This window comes from Equus quagga, chromosome 13, assembly GCF_021613505.1.
Source record: "Equus quagga isolate Etosha38 chromosome 13, UCLA_HA_Equagga_1.0, whole genome shotgun sequence".
In the NCBI taxonomy this organism is placed as follows: domain Eukaryota; kingdom Metazoa; phylum Chordata; class Mammalia; order Perissodactyla; family Equidae; genus Equus; species Equus quagga.
Genome location: NC_060279.1, coordinates 48,390,134 through 48,404,364, shown reverse-complemented (window position 1 = coordinate 48,404,364; position 14,231 = coordinate 48,390,134). Strand labels below are relative to the sequence as shown.

General features: G+C 42.2%; 1 long non-coding RNA gene across 5 annotated transcripts in view; it reads right to left on the bottom strand.

Moving 5' to 3' along the window:
* The window catches only part of LOC124250024 (uncharacterized), a 51,882-nt gene that overhangs the window by 17,503 nt on the left and 20,148 nt on the right, over positions 1–14,231 (bottom strand). The window contains exon 1 of one of the 5 annotated variants that reach the window (XR_006891511.1): positions 7,261–8,187. The exons of the other annotated variants lie outside the window; for them this stretch is intronic. This is a non-coding gene — a long non-coding RNA (uncharacterized LOC124250024). Of the gene's footprint in view, positions 1–7,260; positions 8,188–14,231 lie in introns of those variants that run through there. 5 annotated transcript variants of the gene reach the window in all.

The window sequence follows — 14,231 nt, the reverse complement described above, 5'->3', positions numbered from 1 at the left end:
AATGACCTGGAGGAACAGATGTCTTCCAAGCTCCCTCCCAGCTCTACGCTGATGTATCAAGACTTCTCTATGTGTTCTAGGAAGGGGCTTTGCTCTCCCATGTGGTACTTTCGCCGTAGCTCAGAGAATCGGTTATAGAGTGGAGCTTTTAAGGCTCATATTTACCAGCACCCGTGGCTTTTTTTCTTTCTTTCTATTTTTTTTTTTTCTTTCCAAAGCCCCAGTACATAGTTGTAAGTCCTTCTAGTTCCTCTGTGTGGGATGCCGCCACAGCGTGGCTTGATGAGTGATGCGTAGGTCCGCACCCAGGATCCAAACCAGTGAACCCCAGCCGCCAAAGCAGAGTGCACGACGAACTTAACCACGATAGCACTGGGCTGGCCCCTTTTTTTCTTTCTTTCTCCTTACTCTCCCTCTCCTGGTACTTGTGTCTGTTTCCTTCAGCTATCTATCTCCTGGCATCCTTGGTACAGCTCCATCTGGCTCATTTGTTATTCATGAATTAACATGTGTTTTGCATGCATTTGCCTTTTAACAACTGTTCCAAAGTACACCATAGTGTAGTAACAAGGGTCTCCACATTTGCTCATACACACCATCAGTCACACACGTTTGAAACTGTGTCCCAATATAGGTATGTTTACTTATCCATATTTACATTAAACAATATACAAAAATGCACATTTTATAATAAACACAAAAATAGAGAACAAAAAGTCCAAACATATTGGGCTGGCCCGGTGGTGCAGCAGTTAAGTTTGCACGTTCCGGCCCGGGGTTCGCTGGTTCAGATCCCACGTGCAGACATGGCACTGCTTGGCAAGCCATGCTGTGGCAGGCGTCCCACATAGAAAGTAGAGGAAGATGGGCACGGATGTTAGCTCAGGGCAAGTCTTCCTCAGCAAAAAGAGAAGGATTGGTGGCAGATGTTAGCTCAGGGCTAATCTTCCTCAAAAAAAAAAAGTCCAAACATATTTACACCATACCTATGGATCATTCTGGGCCAGCCTACTTCTTTTTAGAGATCCCCAATATCTAAGTTGGTGGAGAGCCTTAGTTACTTTGGGCTTAGATGGCAGACATTTGAAAGTGAACACTTCTTACACAAGAGGGTCTACACCCAAGAGTTTACAGACAAGCAGTGAGAAAGAAGATGAAGAAAGGCAGGCCGAGGTTCTTCAAGGCAGGCCAGACATCCAGACATTTATGGGAATTCTACTAATTTTTGACATCAGTTTGTTTTTTGGTGTCATGCTGTGGAACCAAAAACATCAAAGAGCCAAATATGACGGACGTTCTGTAAATATGACTGACGTTCTGCTAGTTTGTCAGCTTGTCCTACAATCTAGAGGCAATCTTTTACACTTTGTTACAACACAAATGCCTCAGGGAGAGATCGCATTAAACTGGATTAGCTCTTTTCACTGGAGTGTGAATGAATTTGACAAGTATAGATAATGGTGGAGAAGAGAGAAAACTGTAATAAGAGCCAGAGAAACTAAGAGGAGAGACCCAAAAAGAGCAAACCTCGGATACTCAGGTAGCCAAGAATCTGATCCTGCCATACTCACCCTCCACCCCAGCACCCACTACCCCAGAGTTTGATGGAGGGGCAGAAGCATCAGCCCCTTCAATGAGAGTTTTTCGTCCACCCCTTTGGGCAATGTTGAGTTCTCGAACTTGTTGAGAAGCTAACAGGACCTGCCTGAACCTTCAAAGTCTCAGTTTCCTCCTGAGTGACTTGGAGAAGACTAAACACCTCCCTGCACCCCTCAATTCCCCCAGCTCCTGCCCTCGTGACCTCCCCAGCACCGAGGGGTCTGCTTGCTGCCTTGTTAAGGGAGGGGCATGCAAAGCACATGCTAATGAATGAATACAAATGAGGCAGATCAAGCTGTAAGGAGGATGTCTAAAGAGACAGAGACAGGTTCAGGAAGAGAGACACAGACAAAGGGAGGAAGTAAGAGATCCAGGTAGGCCCAGAAGGGGAGAACAAACTTGTTTTGTGCAGAAAACATTAGAAAAGAGAAAAAGTGGGCAGAGAAAGCATCCTACTATTAAGAAAAACTGCATATCATGGTTCAATACAGTATTACTCAATTCAATGGACATACATTAACTCGGACTCTGCTGTGACATAGCGATTCATTTCCTATATGCCAAACTTTGTTGACACATAGAAAATATCATGGAATATATTTAATCCTTACAATATTCTTAGGAGGCAGGTGCTATTATTATCATTTCAATTTTACAAGTGAGGAAACTGAGGCACAAAGATAGTAAAGTCACGGGCCCAATGTTGCATGGCTGGCAGGCGGCAGGTCTGGGGCTGGGAGCTGAGGTGGTGGGACCTCCAGAGCCCGCTACCTCTGCACAAGAAGATTCTACACCAGCTACAAAGGACCCACATGGCTGAGAGTCAGGGGTTCCATCCTCAAATGGAAAGCCCCTATGACTTCATGACTTCATTTTCTCCTGCCAGCTAGGATTTAGGGCAGACTCGTACTGTGACATGGGCACTCAGTGGAGAGGCAGCGCGTTGGTCCTTGGTCACTCTGGGCTTCCACTTCCAGGGACGAGGTAAGGTTGTTTCCTGCTCTAGGAAACATTCTCTGGTGGGCGGAATAACCATCATAGCTTGTTAAGGGCATGCTTAAAATGGAGTTAAAAAAATCATCTCCTCATAGACCAAGTAATATTTGAGATCTGTTCATTTAGGAGACTAATATTCCTTCAGAAGCACCGAGATTCATCATACCTGGTAAATATTTGTTTGGACAAATTTTAAATTGAGGCTCATTTGATTGATAGATAATTGTTTCCAACGTCTCAGCTGTCACTGCCATATCATGAATTGATGTGTTATCTTTTTCTGTTTTCTTTCTCTCTCCTTCATTTCTTTAAAAAAATCGTGAACTTTATGATGATCAACTCTTAAGTTGATTTCTTCACTAAGGAAAAAACACATGACCCCCTTTATACCTTCAAGGGCACCAAGGTGCTAGAAACCCCAGAGGGAAGCGTTTGGGACTGGACCCCATAGGAACTTGAAGATGTGAAGATCTTGCATCCGGCCTGCTGAGTCAAGCTCTGTTCCACACCCATGTTCTTCGGGAACTTCCAGGGCCCATTTCTGCTCCCTCCCCAGCCAACCCGCTTTCCAGGTGAGACAGTCAGGGCCCAGAGAGATGATTGCATTGCCCTGTGATCCCCAAGGGCCTCTTGAGCCCTAAAGATGTATATATACAGACATACACACACACACATGCTTCCTGGCCTAGGAGACCTTGGAATTAGAAGATGGAAAGGTAAACATAAGTCAAAAGTCAGAAAAGCTTCCTGGAGCTGGTCTTTAAAAATTAAGTTGATTTTTAATAAATAAACAGAAGGAATAGGAGAAAATATCAATTCTTCTCCATTAGGGATAGAGACTGGATGAGAAGAGAAATATTCTGTTTGCATTAAATACATAGGTCGGATTCTTGCTAGGCCTGCTTCCTAGTTTCTTTCAATTCCCTGGCCTACAGGCCAGTGCTTATTTCCATGGCTCCTTTACAAATAATAAATATGATCTCTATGGCTAATTAACACAACAAGTTGTATTTTCATTTACTCCTTACTTCGGGATAAGTCAGTGGCCAGAGGAAATAAAGCTAGATTCTCTTAAAGGTAATTTGTTCGAACACTTCTCTCGTTATTTTTTTCTTAATAATAAGTTTAAAAATCTATTATTATAGAGTAATTGCTCATCAAATTTCTTTTTAAAAGTCAAAGCAATTTTCAAATTATAAAGAACTTCTCAAATGTGTCTAGATAATTATGAGGCTGCATTTTATACAGCTCTGTACCTTGGGAGGCTGCAAGGCCTGGTGTAATCTTTGCCTTGGAGCCCAAGATTGCATCTGCTGTGTTCACATGTAAAGCGCCATGTAATACATGTTAAATATGTAGCAATTCTGGGTTACAAACACATACACCTTGAAATTATCTATCAGCTTCAGCCGTTAGGACCAGCGCAAATTATTTTCTCCCAGCGCAAGTTTTGAGGCTAATAAAACTGCACAATAGATAGATAGAAAGATAGACGAGAGAGAGAGAGAGAGAGAGAGAGAGAGAGAGAGGTACTCTTCCTTTCTTTAGAAAGTGAAATAGCTAAAGGCCCCTGAAGAGCTGGAATCTCCAGAAGGACTCTTGCCACCAGCAGAATAGCTACCTCTAAGCTTTGGGACAAGACTATTATGACTTTTAGCTTTCTCCACGATTCTCTCACCAAAGCTGAAAACCAGACACAAATATGGTTCTGGGATTCCTTGCCACAATTTCAACATACCAAACAGCATCCAAGTAATTCTGATGCTTTAAAATTGTAGTCATCTATGTGTACATAGGAACATGACTATTGGTGAGTTTTCCTTAAAAATTGAAATAAAGGCCAGTTTTGGAATCTCTAGGGTTGTGAATTGATTCCAGGAAGTGTGGAGAACTAGTGCAAATTTAAGGATTCCTCACACTGATGGAACATGTGTGTGTGTGTTCACACACACGGGCAGTAGCACGCACACACATTTCCTACACAGTAGTCTCCTCTTCGGTTCTCAAACGTGTTTCAGTCTCACGTGCTCGCATCCTGGGACCTCCCGGCCACTTCCAGGGCCCTTGGTCATCTAACAGCTGCTCCCCAAGACACCTGGGCAGAGAAGACACCTAGAGCTCCTGGGAAAATGGCCTGGTTCGCTTTAAACATTGTTTCTTGTCATTATTCTCTCCCCTCCAATACAGTTGCCGACTGTGATCTGCTGCCTTTCAACTTGGAATAAAATACATTACTTATGCAGCGAATGTTTTTAATGTAACAAAGCAGAGGAATAAAAATGCCTTACAACAGTTTTATTAAAAACAAATTCCCACAGTAAATACATATACACTCCGTTTCTGCAGCAAAATAGCCAAGGACATCACTGCTAAGTGCTCTGGGAAGTGCTTATAAATTACTTGAAATAAAAAACATTGTTGCCTGGACATCAGGGATGAAATGCTGCAGTTTGTAATAAATTAACACAGAACTTTACTTCCCCTCCTCGAACAAAGCAGCCATTTGTCTGAATAACCCACATTCAGCTGTGAGTTATATTTTCACAACTCCAACTGCATTCATTTGCAAATTATTCTGCAGTTTTAATGCTCAAGTTTTAAATACCTTAAGAACTAATAAATAAAGCAAAGTGGAGCAAACAGTTGGCTTGTAGTTTAAAAACTGCCCTAATTTCTGCTTTTCTTTTGGCTTTATTTCTTCCAAAGTTATTTTGTTTTCATAAGTGGTATAAAGTTTCTTTTAAACTACATTAAAAAAATAAAAGGCTAAAATGTATTTGGGGGTATTCGCACCAGAGAGACGTTCCCATAATTCCATTAACTGTGAAAGTATTTGGCTAGTACTCATTTTACATTTTTAAGACTTCTTCTACCAATAATTTAGTGACAGAATAATTTATAACTATCTTTGAGGTTTTTCCCATTGTGTGTAACTTTTGTCTGCTAGTCTTGGAATTGGTTAGATTTTTTTCTCTCTCTCTCTCCCTCTACTAGACTTTGTCCAGAAAAAAAAAATCTCAAAAGAAAAGTCGTGTCACTTCCCTTGAATTATTTTGATTATAAAACAAAAACTCTGCAAGAAAACTCTTTTCAAACCTGTTCTGTAAAACAAAATGAACCGCTTTCCAGGTCCTTGAAAGAAAAATTTGATAGAAGCATTTATAGATTCATTCTGAGGTTTTGAAGGTTATTTTCCTGGCCAAAAAAAAAAAAAAAAAAGCACCCGGATTCCTTGTGTGGAGTTACTGGCTTTGTTGGATTTCTTTGCATTGTTTTAAATAAGGTCCAGTGCAGCCAATTGCACTGGATAAAAGTAATGTCACCGTTTTCAGGAAGCGATGTGGGGAAGAAAAGTCTTCAGCAGCATGTTATTTTCAGAAAAGTGCCTCATAAAATATTTTTTAAAGCAGGAGTTGAAATCATTTAAAAATCACTCTCCTTTATAAATCTGTTGGGAGAAAGCTCTTTTGATCCCCTCTCTCTTCTGATCCTGATCTTTTATTTTCCTTAGAGGTAAACAACATTTGCCTCATTTAAACAACGGCATTTGCCATTGTGGTTCTTAAATAGTTTTCCAGTCACCCTATGGCAATTCATCACATCGGATAAAATAAAGATACTTTGCTTCCAAGACTTTTATCACCTCCCAGAAAATGTTTGTTGTTTTTGCTTTGGTTTTTTTCACTCCCTCCCACCCCTACCCCACCCTGAGCTGTGGGGGATTGCTTTAGGACATTTGAAAGCCTTTTGTGCAGACAGAACCAAAGTCCTTCTGTGGAGAATAAGAAATGCTTGATTACATGCACTGCAAAATGGGAGATATTCCCAAATTCCCTTTTAATTAAGATGTCTAAATAGCCATTGCTTTGGAGAAAGTAATTTCCAAACAGTTTAAAAATAAGGATGCGTTTAGAACTGCAACAGATACCCCGACCTCTCCGCGACCCTGGGGGGAGGCAGCTGTTACCTGAGGGAGGTAAATGGACATTAGTAACTCCCTAAGTGTCGCATGGGGAGGGGGACCCCCATCCAGAGGCCGGGGTGCAGAGGTAATCACAGGACTACAGAGCTTTAATAATGCCATGGGCTTCAGTTAAGAGAAAATTGCTTCTCTAGTTAGCCAGGTCATTTCTGCAAATGCACACACCTTTGTCATTTTAAAAAATCACTCAGTGATTACTAGTTTGATGCTGTTTGATTCTCTGACCATTCAAGCCTGATTAAGAGCATTTGCTTAGGCCCTAAAGACTTCATAGCTGGCCACCCATCTGGTGTTAGGCTTGAGTCCGTGAAAATCCCTCAGCTTAGCGCTGAATATTCTTTTTAAAGACGTTTAAGTCAAAGGGCTGACATTAGCATATGTTCCCCCCAAGTGTCCTGTTGAACTTTCTGCCGGGCATTACCCTGCCACGGGCTTTCTGGATGTTGTCCAATGAGAGATTGGCTTGGAACTGTAAAATTAGCCATCTGCCTATTAAAAATGTAACCAGCTGCATCCGATGAAACACAGTGACTATTGAAATGAACTCATCCGGGAGAGGACTCGCGTCCCCGGCTTGGACATTTTTCCAGTCTACTGCTGCACCGAGCCTCTCCACAAGCAGAGAGCCCCCAGTCTTGTTTGCAGGAAAACGGAATGACTCAACAACGAAGAAGGTAGCTTACGGGTTTGTTTCGTTGCTAACGTTCCGGCATGTCTCAGGTTGACCTGGACCTTAAGTGCAGAATTCTCTATTTCTTTGCTACTTGTTTAAAACACCTCCTTGTTGCAAAAAAAAAAAAAGTAAGATATAAAATAAATGAGCAAATCTCTATCTCCCCCTCACTTCCAGGTGTTCTGTTCAGATGTTCCATCCCAAATCCTGGGTATCTCTAATAAACCTCAATCCACAGCCTAAAATACTCTCAGCAGCACATAATAACTTGAAACAGAGAGCCGGAGCCATAATTATTCCTGCAAGAGCTACCATTTCAGCAGATATTAGTCATTCCATATGTACTACAAGGTCTGTTTATTAAAAATGAGAACTTTCAATAGCTTGCACTATTTTTTCTAAAGCCTAATGGAGCATAAAAAAATAATTCATTAACTAATTAACAAAACTGTGTTTATTTACAGTATAGAAAATGTTTCTATCAGGAAAATAACACACCATAATACAGCGTTGTGTTGACAGCAAAACATCTGCAGCTTAATTTAATGCATTTACTAAATGACGACAGGAAATCAAAGGATGTTTAAACAGCTTCTTCTCTGCCCAGGATTTCTGTTCTTCTCTCTCGAGGTCACAGGCACCAAGATGCCCCGTGGAAAGCTGGGGCTGCTTTGAAAGGTGCTCAGTGGAATAACCTTTATACAATCATGAAAGTATCGACGCCACGAATAGTTTAGACTCGGCGCCAGTTAAAACTGATGGGTCCATATCCATGTCCCAAATATATCTGCTTTGCAGCCATGGAATGCTGTCAGGATGAACCGTAACCATGGGAAATTGTCTTTTTCTAATGTCAAAATCGGTCAAATATTGACTTCATTATGTTCAACCTAGTATTTCCCATTTGGAATTAACATCTTCCTTCCCTCCTCTCTCTCTTTTTTACCCTCCCTACCCTCCCTCTCTCTCTCTCTCTCTCTCTCTCTTTCTTTCTTTTTTATTTTGCTATGGGCAGGATTTTTGCAAACATAAAAAATTAAGCTCAAAGTGAAGATTAATTGATACATTTGCCTATTAGATTATCCTCTCTTTAAATGTATTTCACTAGCTTTATTTTCCCTCTCAGTCTCTCGTCTCCACTGCCCCTGCCCGAAATCTCCCAGAAGGCCAAGGTGCTCCGTTAGTCCTTAGATTTCCTGATCGTCACCCAAACACAAAATCCCTCCCAAAAGGGATGGTAGTAATCGTAGTATCACACACAATTCAGGTGTAAATTATGACCTCTCAGGAGGAAAAACGATAGCCTGGAAAAAAACCAGCAAGAAGACGTGCACATGTGACGCTTTGAGGATTTGTCCTCCCTTCACCTAGACCCTGGAAATTACAAAATCAACTAGGAAAAAATCAGTTTTCCCCATAACACACGAGTATAGTCTGAGTGTCTACCTCTGTCATAAGTATGCAATAGTAACAATAAAATTGTTAACTGCAGCTCAGCTTTGCAGGGGCCATCCTGGCTGTCTTTTACAGTGGAACCCTGGATGTGTAACAGCCATAAGGAAATTTCCTGTAGCAGTTTCACCTGTTTCAGACGCAAACAGGTTTTAAGACTTTTAAGCTACACAGAACAAATAGGATATATCACAGGTGTGTCTAAAATTAGATTAAAAAAATTAAAAAGCTAATTCAGCAAAATGCACTTACTGGCCAGAATTGTTTTAGCCATGTCCCTCTGGATTTAGACACAAGGGGCTGTGTCATTTCTATCTATTAGCTCACAGCACTTATATCTGTGGTACAGTCATATGTGTGGCCATATTGCACTATTGTGGGTGGAGCATAGACTTTGGTTTGGCTCCCTGTTGCATGGCTGGGTTAGGGGACCATCCATACAGCCTCAATAGTGTTCCCTCTCCATTAGCTTCTGATCTTAATGTGTATGGTTAAAGTAAAATACCAATATTTGTCACCTTGTATCAGAGTTCCTGTTGATCAGGAACTTAGAAATTACTTAGCAAATGTGCTACCACGCCCATGTCTGTGAGTTTGGCAGACATTGCTAGTGGATTACAGCAATTGTTCTCGCTGACCCCAGTCACAGCCTCGGAAGCCTTCTCCACGCACATACAGCAAATCAGTCAAAATTGGCACAACAGATGAAACCTGTTAGCTGAAACTAACAGATCCACATGGAGATCAAAGTAAGGACCCCACTATCAGTTTGGCTAGTGTGGCCTCAATTAACTGCGTCCTAACTGATCAGCTCCTTCAATTAAGCAGGTTTGTTTTTCTTTTGGGTGCTCTCTATCTGCAGGAGAAGAGATACGTTAAAAAAAACAAGCGTGGGGCCGGCCCCGTGGCCGAGTGGTTAAGTTCGCGGGCTCCGCTGCGGCGGCCCAGGGTTCGGATCCTGGGCACGGACACGGCACCGCTCGTCAGGCCACGTTGAGGCAACATCCCACAACTAGAAGGACCTGCAACTAGGATGTACAACTGTGTACGGGGGGGGGGGGGTGGGGGAGATAAAGCAGAAAAGAAAAACAAAGATCTGCAACAGTTGTTAGCCCAGGTGCCAATCGTTTAAAAAAAAAAAAACAAGCGTATATCATGGAATTATTGGGACCTATAACCTTCCAGGCTATTTCTTGTGATCAGGTCACAATTAACCTCACCTCTTATTCTCTCTGCACTCACTCCTCCGGGCCTGGGCCTGTTTAGAGTGACAACCTAAACCAGATTTGCTTTTCTCAACTATACCTCACTCCTAGTAGACTCAGACATTTCAGAAAGAGTAAAGACAGAATACACTAAAAGAATTAAAAGCTAAAACCAAAAGAATTCTTTGAAAGGATTCACTTCCTCTGATTTCATTTCATTTTGGACCATGAGATAATGCTCTAATCAGAGTTCAGAGAGTGAACATCCCTGCATAGGGCCTTCAATAGCTCCCTATCGCCCACAGAACAGTTCACCCAGGCACTTTGCTGTGAGAAAGACAATATGCCTCATCAATCTTTATCTCATGCAGCCTTGTGTCTCCAAATCCTCCTCTTCCCTGTTTATTCCACCTCTGTGAATTCTTTCCCTACATTGTTTTCTCAGAACCCAGTGCCCTTGCATGGACTGTGTCCCCTGCCCGGCGTATTCTGTTTTCCCTGCCTGGTCAACTTCTACTTATCCCTCAAGCCCTGGTTCAAATATCAGCCTCGTCTGTGCCTGACCCGTGCAGGCTGAGTCCATTGTTCTCTGCCCTACGTATAACATATAGCTGAGCTGTGAATCAGACTGGGAATGAGCCCTGGCCCTGGAGCAGGACTCCTCAGTTTGCAAGCCTCACTGTCCACTTGCTAGCTGTGAGCTGTGAGCGGCAAGTCATTTAACCTCTCCGTGCCTTGGTTTTCCTATCTGTAAAATGGCAATAATAGCAACCCACTGGAGATAAAGATATAAACACATGCAATGCGCTTAGAATGGCAAATATTGTCAATAAACGTTAGCTATTATTTTCTATTATAATTTCGAACTTCTTTGTCTGGGAACCCCTCACTGAGTTCAGAGACCTTGCTCTATCCATCGTTGTACTCCCAGTTCATAGCCTGGATCCTGACATGGCATAGGCAGCAAGCCAAGGCTTGCTGAGTGACTTGCTAAATAGAGAATAAGAGAATGGGAAAGGTGCAAAAAAGGGGAAAGGCTTAGAGTGGTTGACACCTAGAGAACACATGTATCCTATTAATACACATAGATTATAAAAAGATTATAAAAATACAGCTTCTTATACATGAGCCTTACATATAGCCATCCATCAAGGGGAAGTACAGAATTATGATTTTTGTAGGAAAATTCCCTCCCTGGGCTTATTTATTTTCAACCCGCACAGTGAGGCTGGGTCGCTCGGTGAAAGCTGACGCTAACCGTATGGCCTTCTATCAACCTAGATGTTGATTGCCAACGATCCCAACCAGCTCCTGTCAAGCCAGGGAAGAGCGTGGGCAGGAGCGAGCCTGGAGCAGGGCAGGGTCCAGCATGGCCGGAGGGGCAGCCATCCTGTTTGTGGTCTATGCCCCTCATTGCAGCACAGGCTCAGAGCCCATCACCTGGATTTGTATCCCAGCCACAAAACTGACCAACCAGGTAACCTTGGGCAAGTCACTTACCATTTTGGTCCTCAATGCCCTTGTCTATAAAAGAGGGAGACCGTGGGCGTGACCTCACAGGATTGTTGTGGAGGGAGATGGGATGATGCTGTAAGTCCCTCAGCACAGCACCTGGCTCGAAATGTGCACTTCGTTATTATCAAAGGAGGCTTCCCAAAGGGGACTGAGAGGCTGGGTTGGTGGACTCAGGTGAAAGGAACTTTCCAGAGAAGAAGAGATAGGCTGGGGCCTGGCAGAGTGAACTCGGCTTTCAGTGGGAAAGAGGGCGTGCTTCCTTCTCTTCTCTGTGTTTGGATTGGCTTCCTGAACAGCACAACCTCCACTAACCTTAGTCTCGACACTGCGCTGAAATGTTATTCCTAGGGTTTGACATTTCCTTATTCTTCCCACTACTGTTTTCTCTTTTGTTGCTTTGAAAATATGAATTAATGATGAATACTAATGAGCCCTGTGACAAGGCTAGACTCCACTATCATTGGGAGCGTAAGACGCATGACGCTTCCAACCAGGGGAAGCGTAGGAATGTTTTTCTAGATCTCCAAATTCGCATGACCCAAATGCTCCATTTTCTCTCCTTTTCCTCCCATCCAACTCTTTTGTTTTAAAACTTTTTAAAGAGTCTTCATGAAAGCCTCATGAACGAGACTTTGAATTTGTTCATAAGATTTTATGTGTCTACCTGGAGTAGACATGAAATTGCTTTTTAAAAAGTACTGTTGCATTTATGAAAATCTTTCTGGATGCCTTTTTATTGTTCTATGCTTGCTTTTTTTTTCTTTTATTGTCTCTGATGCTGTTTCATGGAGCTTGGGGATTTGTGAAAGAGCCAACCAGAGGGAACGTAAGTCATTGATATTAAACATGCAGTGACTTCCGAGCTGAGGCCAATTTTCCCTCCCTCTCCAATAAAAAAACAGCAATATTTTGCTGCCATTGGCATCAAAGACAAATTTTATGGCATGGTCTGCATCATTATCTCAACATGATGGTAAATATTTCAGCATTAAAAGCTAAGGAGAAACAAAGAAAAACTATAATATGCAGGATTTCAGAATAAAAGCATACAGCAGATTTGGGTACTGAAAACATAGACTAAATATCCTACTTTCTCAGTTGATGACAGTACTTACTCTGAAGATGCTCTGCGCATTCAACAGGTATTACAGTTAGGAATATCTTGAGGAAACAAATGATACCTCGCCATCAGTGCTATCCCTCCACCTTGCATTCCTTTTCTTGGCTGCACTCTGCAAACCAGTGGCCTGGGCATCTACAACTGATAAGAAATGCCAGGAGGGGAAAGGCAGTCAAGAGGCTGAGGGCCCACCAAAACCATCACAAATCAGGCTCTCACTTTCCCAATATTTGGCAGGGCTCCTGTGGAAACAGTGGCATTTCTCTCAAGATGACTCTAGCTCTGAAGATGTGGATTCAAATCCTAACTAGCATATGACCTTGAGCCTATTGGTCTCAAGATTCAGTTCACTTATCTGTAAAATGGGAATACTGAGAGAAGCTCCTTCCTCTGGTTGTCAAAAGGATTAAATTAAATAACACTTCTAAAGGGCTTGCCATAGCATCAGCCTAATGGAAATAGCGCAGTAAGTGTTTGTTGTTGATATACACAAACAGGCCAAGTAATAAAGGAGCTAAGCTACCCAGTGGCTCCTACTTGTTGTAGAGGAAAAGACTCTATCCAAGATTTAGCAGCGGAATATGACTGTCTAGCCCAGGGGACCACTGCACACAGGAAATCTTCAATACAGACTTAGAATTGTTTCCATATCACTTGAATTGTGCTTAGCAGTACTTCCTTGACTTGCTTTCTCATTTCAGGTGCAGCCATTTTGCCCCCCCTCAAGTTTTCTAGTAATTTCTTCATCAAGTCATATGTAAGCTGCTGGCATGTACATTTGTTCAACAAATTTACCCAGAACCTCCCAGTTCTGGGCAGTGGTTATAGTGATAGTGAGGGAGGGCTGATAAATTGCAGGGACCCCCAGCAATACATGAAATGGTCCCTGACCTCGAGAAACTCATAGGCAAATGGTACCCATAGATGCTTAAACAAATAACAATAATAGTGACGGTTTGGTATAAAGATTGGGAGTGGGGTCTCTGACCCAGACGGGATTCAAATCCAGGCTCCACCACTAAATAGCTGTGTGACAGTGGGCATGTCTCTTAACCCATCTGTGCCTCACTTTCCTCATCTATTAAATGGGCATGAAAACTGTACCAATTGCATAGCATTGAGTCAATGTGTATAAAGCATTCAGAATAATGCTTCCCATGTCGTAATATTATATATACTTTACCTTAAAAAAATAATAAATGAAAGTGAAAATTTGATGTGCTTACTATGGAGCTTTGTGCTGGTCATCTCATGTCACCTTCCCAAGGAGTCATACGTATTAACCCTGGGCAAGTTACTTGGCCTTGGTTGTAAAATGGGCTTAATGAAGTGTCTACCTGTAGAATTGTTGGAAGGATTCAATGAATTAATATATGTAGAGTGACTAGGGCCAAGCCCGTACAAAGTAAGGACTCAGCAAACGAGGCTGACAAAATTTAAACAGCTTGCCCAGGTCCACACAGCTAATTGGTTAGGATTGAATCATGATTCAAACCCACATATGCTCTTACCACCTCACCACAGCAACTGACTCAACATGGCAAACACCCAGAGGTCTATGTATTGCGTTACAAAAGCTTACCTCCATCAGCCTTGCTGGGGACGAAGCAAAAGTTTACATGGAGCACATGATTTTCCCCTTTTTCTTTCTTTCTTTCTTTCTTTCTTTCTTTCTTTCTTTCTTTCTTT